Here is an 8,418-nt window from a genome sequence, read left to right on the forward strand (position 1 = left end):
ACTATATAATACTAAGATCATACGAGCATTCCATCACTCAAGATAACATACAAATAACTTAAATAAAATAAAAAATCATGCTTGCATTTGAACAAAATCATAAAAAAAATATTTCATGGAAAATTATTTCTTAAATAAAAATCGATCGTAGTTGAGTTGAAAGCAAGACCATTGTTTTTACAGCAGATTTGTGATGCTCAGAAAGTTGATAATGAAATGTTAGCAAAACGAGCTCAATGTTATTTGAACCCTGATTCAGAGTTTCAAGTTGATTCTGACGATTGTTTGAGATTCAGAGGCCGAATATGTGTTCCGAGAAATTCAGAGGTGATTGAGATGATTTTGAATGAAGCACATAGTAGTCGTTTATCTGTTCATCTGGGAAGCATGAAAATATATATTGACTTGAAACAACTTTATTGGTAGCATGGCATGAAATGGGATATCTCTGAATTTGTTTCAAAATGTTTAATTTGTCAGCAAGTCAAAGCTGAACATCAAGTGTCGTCAGGTTTATTACAGTCTATCATGATTCTCGAGTGGAAATGGGATCGAGTGACTATGGATTTGGTGTCGAGATTGCCCCTATCTCCAGGAAAGAAAGATACAATCTGGGTTATAGTTGACAGATTGACAAAATCGGCTTATTTCATTCTGGTACGAACGGACTATTCGCTTGAAAAGTTAGCTGAGTTGTATATCTTCGAGGTTGTGAGATTAAACGGAGTACTTGTTTCAATTGTTTCGGATAGAGATCCAAGGTTCACATCGAGGTTTTGGAAGAAACTGCAAGGTGCACTGGGTTCAAAACTACATTTTAGTAATGCATTTCACCCACAGACGGATGGTCAATCCGAGCGAGTTATACAGATACTCGAGGATATGTTAAGATGTTGCATTCTTGAGTTCGAAGGTACATGGGAAAAGTATTTGCCGTTGATTGAATTCGTGTATAAAAAAATTTTAATCGAGTATTAAAATGGCATCGTACGAAGCTTTATACAGTCAAAAGTGTTGAACACCATTGTATTGGACTGAGTTATGCGAGAAAAAGATTTTTGGGGTATATTTGATTAGAGAGACCGAACAGAAAGTGAAAATAATTTGTGATAGTTTGAAAGCAGCGTCAGATCGTCAGAAATCATATGCAGACTTGAAACGAAAATATATTGAGCATCAAATTGGGGATAAAGTGTTTTTGAAAGTATCTCCGTGGAAGAAAATACTTCAATTCAATCGTAAAGGCAAATTGAGTCCAACATTCATCGGGCCGTATGAGATCATTGAAAGAATAGGTGTAGTAGCATATCACTTAGTATTACCGTCAGAATGAGAGAAGATTCATAATGTATTCCATGTATCGATGCTACGAAGATACCGATCCGACCCTTCACGTGTTATTTCTCCTTTTGAAGTTGAAATTCAGTCAAATTTGTCGTACAGTAAAGAACCGATTCGAATTTTAGCTCGTGAGATCAAAGAGTTGAGAAATAAGAAAATCGCATTAGTGAAAGTCTTATGGCATCGACATGGGGTTGAGGAAGCTACGTGGGAACCCAAGGATGCTATGAGAAAGCAATACCCAAACCTATTCATTGGTAAGATTTTCGGGGACGAAAATCCCTAAGGGGGAAAGTTGTAATAGCCCTATTTTAGCTAAATCGAAACAATGGTTTGGGACCTCAAATCTGATGTCGGGAATTTTTTTAATATTATTTTATGTGTTTATAGCATGATAGCATGTATATGTGAAAGTTTCGTGATTTAATTTTATCGATTGGATGCTTAATTTGACAAAAGGACTAAATAGCATAAAATGCAAAAGTTGCATTCTAATTGTTTAAGTGCTTAATTGCTATGGTTTATTAAATGTGAAGTCCTTATATTGTGAATAGACTACTGATAGTGGGAATGGACATAAATGGGCATGTATTTGATGTTTATTAATGTTTTAAACCAATGTCAAATTGGTAAATTATGTATTAATGTATTATTAATAAAACAAAACATAAAAATTAGCTTCATTATCATCATCTTTGACGAATTTGAGAAGAAAAATAACACCATTTTAGGGCTTGAGGTTTCGGTACTTAGAAGCTTGATTAAGGTATGGTTTTGACTCGATTTTTTATGATTTCTACGTTTTTTTGATAGTTGCATCGAGTACTAACTAGCCCAGGGATTAATTTACAAAAATGCTTAGTGTTATGAAAGTTTCTATTGATGAATTCATGTGTTTTTGAATGTTTGATAATGAATTATGAAATTTTAGTGATGGATATCTATGTTTTGTAAAGTGATTTTGAGTAAAAATGCATATTAGGGATTAAATTGTGAAAAGATAAAAATGTGAGGTTAAAAGTGTGAATAAATGAAAGTTTTGGGCTACTAGAGGTTCTTATGAAATTTGGTCAAGCATGGATTAAATTGAATTTCATGAATTTTGTGTTTTTATGAATAGAGGTCTAAATTGTATAAATGTGAAAGATTGGGGCTAAAGTGTAAAAATGCTCAAATAGGTATTTTTGGATGAAATTGAATGAATAGGTGATAAATAAGTTAATTTGGAATTCATATAGATCCTGAAAGAAAGAAATCAGATTTAGATCGGGGGAAATCGAAAGTTGTCGAATATCGATCCAGTTCATTTATTCCTAATACGAGGTAAGTTCATATGCAAATAAATGTTTTTAGATTGGTTTATATATGTTTATTTGTTGTTGAATTGCTATGGATGTTGAAAGAGCAAATATGAGCAAGAATCAATGAAGTTATGATATCGAAAATTCCCGTACAAACCTTAGGAAAAGTATAGGATACGAATATCATGAAGTTTGGATTACCAAGATGTGATTACATGTAAGACCATGTTTGGGACATTGGCATTGTATTGTGATTACGTGTAAGACCATGTTTGGGACATTGGCATCATTATTCGATTTAGTGTAAGACCCTGTCTGGGACAGTGGCATCGGTATGTGATAACATGTAAGACCATATTTGGGATATGGCATTGTACGAGCTTTATGTGATTTCCGAGTATCCTTAACTATTCTGAATGGTTCAATGAGCAAAGTCAAATCGAGAAAGAATGTGTGAATGAGTTAAATGGCTCAGGTACGTACAAGATTCATACAAGTAATGAAAAAGAAGTATATGATGAATTCAATTATGATATTGAATACGTGTAAAATGAGAAAGATTTGTGATCTTATAAATGTTTATTCATGGTTGCCTATTGATGGTAATGATATTGATTCATGTGATAATTTATTTGTATATGGCTTATTAAGCTTTTAAAGCTTACTTTGTTTGTTCTTTCCTTGTTTTATAGATAATCGGAGCTAGCTCAGACTCGAAGATCGTCGGGAAATGTCATCACACTATCGATCAATTTGTTGGTACTTTTGAAGCTTTGTATATTTAGTATATGGCATGTATAGGCTAGTGTCATCTTGATATGTTTTGAGTTATGAATTTAGCCATGAGATTTGGCTTGTAAATGGTGGTGAATATGGCTATTTAAGTTGGCTTAAATTATGTGTTTGATAAGTGATATATGTGGTGTATATATATGGCATTATGTTTTGGCATATTTTGTGATGGTTATATGTTTGATTGTGTGGCTAGTTAATAATTGGTGTATTAATGTTTGGAAGATAGGTTGTTGTAGCTTGATTTTGAGATGATGAAATGGTATATTTTGTGACAAGAATTAGTAATTGGAATGATGAAGAAATGCATTTAGAAGTTATGCAACTTTGATGATTTTGACTTGTTGATTTGGTATGTTTTGGTCATGTATTTGAGTAGTTAAGAGAATGATTTCTGAATGGAATGATACGTGTATGAATGGTTATGAAGTGGCTACCAATTGGGTTAAATATTGGAGCAAATTATACATGTGTAGGCTTATGAAAATAGGGTGGCAAAATGGTTATGCAAATAGCCTATTTTTGTCCACACAAGCAGAGACACGGGCGTGTGTCTCAGTCGTGTGTGACACACGGTGATGCTACACGGTCGTGTGTCCCCTGGGGTACCCTTTAAATTTAAGTCAGTATACCCTACAGGTTGGACAGGGTCTAGAAACACGGGCGTGTCTATTGGCCGTGTGTGAAACACAGGCTGGCACATGGGTGTGTTGCCGACTGTGTGACCCAAGTTAGTAACCCCTCCAGTTTTTCCACAACTATGGCAAACGGGAGTGTCCTCGGCTGTGTGGTGCAAGTCAGTATATATGCCCTGTTTTCACACAGGGATGTGACCCCTGAATGCTTGAAAATTTTATAAATTTCTCAAAGTTTACAAATGTTATCGGTTCAGTCCTGAACCTTGTTTAATCATGTTTTAAGGTCTAGTTGAACCTTATAAGGGACAATATGATTATGTTAGATTGATATTTATGTGAAATTGAATCATCTATAGGAAATGTATATTGTATGTTATGCTTTGATTGGTAATGCCTTGTAACCCTATTCTGGCTACGGATACGGGTTAGTGGCGTTACAATGAAAACTGAACACATTGTAGGATTGCAAGAAAAGATAGGTGAGTCATAAAGACTGCTTAATTACCATGTCTTTCTCACAACCCAATCCTAGACATGCTCATTCCCATTACCACATCACTTTATTTTTCTATTGAGAGGAATTGAACTTATTTTATTCATGCTTCCCATTTTATTATGCGAAAGCAAAAAACTAACTAATAAATAAAATTGAACACCTAAAAAAAATAAAAACTAAAGAAAAGAACTCCCATTTTTTATTTATTTGACTTATCCTCCTCGTCTTCCTCCTTTGATGCTTTATCCTCACTTCCTTTATCATCTTTTTTCCATGAATCGAAGATATAATCTGAGAAGTCAAGAACAAAATGATTAGAGATATTTTTAAAAGTATTTTTTACAGAATCATCTCTAAATTTTGCATACTTCCAATAAGTTGTTGTTGATTATGCATAAACTTCATCATATTAATAATAGTTGACAATTCCAATTTCTTCACAGTGTTTGAAGAAGTGGGTATTGGAATAGTCAACTCAGGACCAATATTTGATTCAACCAGCTTATTGATATTTGGCTCATTTCTTGGTTTAAAAGTTTTTGATTCCTTTATTAGTTCAATCTCATTCGATTCTTCCTCAAATTCTACCTCTTCCGTTTCAGTAGTTGAGTTAGCTTCAGTTTCTGACTTGTCCGATGACTCATCGGTTTCTAGTTCTGTTGGCTTACTTCGTTTAATTGGGTTTAGTTCATGGACATTCTGTACTAACCTTTCAAGATCATCGGTTGTAATACAACCTTGAACATATGGGCGCTTCAAGTTTGCTTTTGTCTTAACTTTGGCCCTTAATTAGAGTGAAGTTATCAAGGATGGGAAGTAAGTGCTTCCAGTCTTCTTTCTAGCACAATAATAGATCACTTCAAGGATAATCTTCCCAACATTGATGGACCTTTCTGTCATAATTGCATATAACAAAAGAATTTGCTCTATCAAGATGGTGGAACTGTGTGAGATAGGATGAAACTATATCGAATAAAGTAAAACCATACCTTAGCCAACGACTTTAAATATTCCCTTTGGCAAGAATGACTACCATACTTCCTTATAATCCATTAGGATCTCGAATTTGTCACAACATTAAGTACTTGTTGAAGAAAATCTCATTTTATATTTATCATCATGGCAAAGTATCTTCTTCAACATCAGGTAGGTTAAACAAATCATTAATGGATTTAGAAGTTAGGGGTACCTTCTTCTTGTGAACAAGAACTTCAATAGCATCTGTCTTAGTCAAATTTGCATAGAACTCTCGAACTAACTCCTCTTCAGGTAATGATCGTGCATCACAAAAATAATTCCAATTGAGGGCATCAATCGTCTTTCGAATAGGTAAGGGCACAACCATCTTATCATTATTTTCCAAGTTGAAACCTTTTTTTGGCATCATAGATTGGTTCTTGAATATTGAACCAAACCTTTCTTTCAATTCTTTATCTTGGATCACAATGGGATTTTCGACAGAGGTCTTAAAAAGATTTAGTCCTTTTACGAGATGTGGACATTTTTTTCAAAAAATAAGCAAAATTTTGGTAATAGGAAGGGAAGAAAAGTTGAAAATGGATGAAAGCAAGGTAATACGGTGGTGATCAATTTGCAGCAGTGACATGGTGTAGAGGCTACTTCGGCAAAGGTCATGCGGCAACAATATTAGGGGTTTGTGACAAGGAAGAAATTTTAGGGAGAAATTTTAGGATTTAGGCCGATGGCTAAGAAGGAAAAGAATAAGTGGCTAGGTTTTGAGCTAATAGCTTGAAGGCTTGTGAAAATTATGAAGGTAGAGAGGGGTTTATATAATGGTGAATTAGAGCGACTTTGTAGCTAAAATTTAGCTAATTTAAGAGAATTGGGTGGCAAGGTAATCTTGTAGCTAAAATTTAACTAATCTTTGAGTTACTTGGGCGGCAAGTAAGATGGAGGGAAGATAAGGTGGCAAAAATTTGGGTTTTAAGGAACGTTAGGGATGTCACATCGGGTAATTTTTTCTCCTCTTTGTTGTTTCAGGCCTTGAGCCCAAACTTTATTAAAAATTGGGCTGCTTAAAAATAAACAAACTTATTAGTACTTATTCCAAATTGACCCCCTTTATTAAAATAAAAAAAACTAACATTAAAATTAGAAACAAAGATTAAAATTAAAATTAAATAAAAAGATAAAAAAATAAAAATAAAACTAAGGGTAAAATTTTTTAAAATTAATTAGAAATTTTCTTCATAAAAGATTACATAAAATTAATTCCCAGGAAAGGTTGGAGGGGTCACAATGGTCCTGCTTAAGTTCCAATCTCCTTAGACAGAATTAATTAAATGTACTAAATTAAGAAAATAATCTCAAAATTTTTATTAAAAAGAAATTTTATGAAAAATTAAGGGTCTAATAATTTGAACGAGGTTTTGATTCACTCAACTTTACCATCCCAATAGTGCTTGAGGCATTGACCATTTACTTTAAATGTACCTACATGGTTGTCATACAGTTCTAAAGCTTTATATGGATAAAATTTGTAGATGATATAATTTCGTTTGCACCGAGATTTGAGCTTTCTAGGAAATAATCTTAGCCTCAAATTAAACAACAATACTTTCCGACCTTCTTTAAACTCACGAGGTTGAATACGACTATCATGTCATTTCTTCTATTTTTCCTTACACATCTTGGCATTTTCGTATGAAAATAACCTCAACCCCTCCAACTCATCGAGTCGTAACAACCTTCTCTCACCGACTTGCTTAAGATCAAAATTAAATTGCTTCAAAGCCCAGTGAGCTTTATTCTCCAATTCAAGTGGTAAATGACATGCTTTTCCAAAAACTAACTGACAAGGAGTCATCCCTGACGGCATCTTAAAAGCAGTTCGATAGGCCCATACTGCATCATCAAGCCATCGAGACCAATCTATTCTGTTAGGGTGCACTTGTAACACCCCTAACCCGTATTTGTCATCGAAATAGGGTTATGAAGCATTATCGATCAAACACAACATAAAATATACATTTCTCATACATGATTCAATTTCACATAAATATCAATCTAACGTAATCATATTGTCCCTTATAAGGTTCTACGATACCTTAAAACATGTTTAAACGAGGTTCGAGACTAAAACTGTAATATCCCGAATTAGGCCTAATCGGAATAGCGGTTTCATGACCAAAAATCTGAGATATAAATAATTATTTTATGATTATTTTGAGGTCTATGATATGATTTCATGATTGTGTGAAAATTTCGTGAAGAAATTCTATGCATAAAGTGCTTAATTTGAAGTTAGGGACTAAATTGAATAAGTTGCAAAACTTGCATTCTAGATGTTTCTAGTATGAAATTGCTTTGAAATATTAATTAGGAGGTCTTAAATAGCAATTTTACCAATTTCTAAGTTTATGGACAAAATTGGACATGGATGGAATTTTTGGAAAGTTTAGTAAAAAGGGCATTTTGGTCATTTAGGGGTAAAATGAATTAAAATACAAAATTAAGAGCCAATTTTTCTCATCTTCTTCACCATGGACGTGTATACCAAGGGAGACTCCATGGATAGGGTTTTCAAGCTTTCCAAGCTCAATACTAAGTCCGTTCTAGCCCCGTTTTTCAAGTTCTTTACGTTTTTGGAATCCCGGTAACTTGATTAAGCTTATGCTAGCAATAATTCAACCTAGGGTTCGTATTTGGAAAAATACCAATAGGTGAAATTTGTGTATTTTGGTGTTTTATGATAGAATATGAGGTTTTAAATTATGTTAGACAACTTGTGCTACTCGGTTTTAAGTGAAAACGAGTAAAGGGGCTTAATCGGTAAAAATACCTAACAGTCATAAGTGCATGTTAGAGTGAGAATTTGATGTTGTCATAG

This window comes from Gossypium hirsutum, chromosome A08 (genome assembly GCF_007990345.1).
Source record: "Gossypium hirsutum isolate 1008001.06 chromosome A08, Gossypium_hirsutum_v2.1, whole genome shotgun sequence".
Taxonomy (NCBI): Eukaryota; Viridiplantae; Streptophyta; class Magnoliopsida; order Malvales; family Malvaceae; genus Gossypium; species Gossypium hirsutum.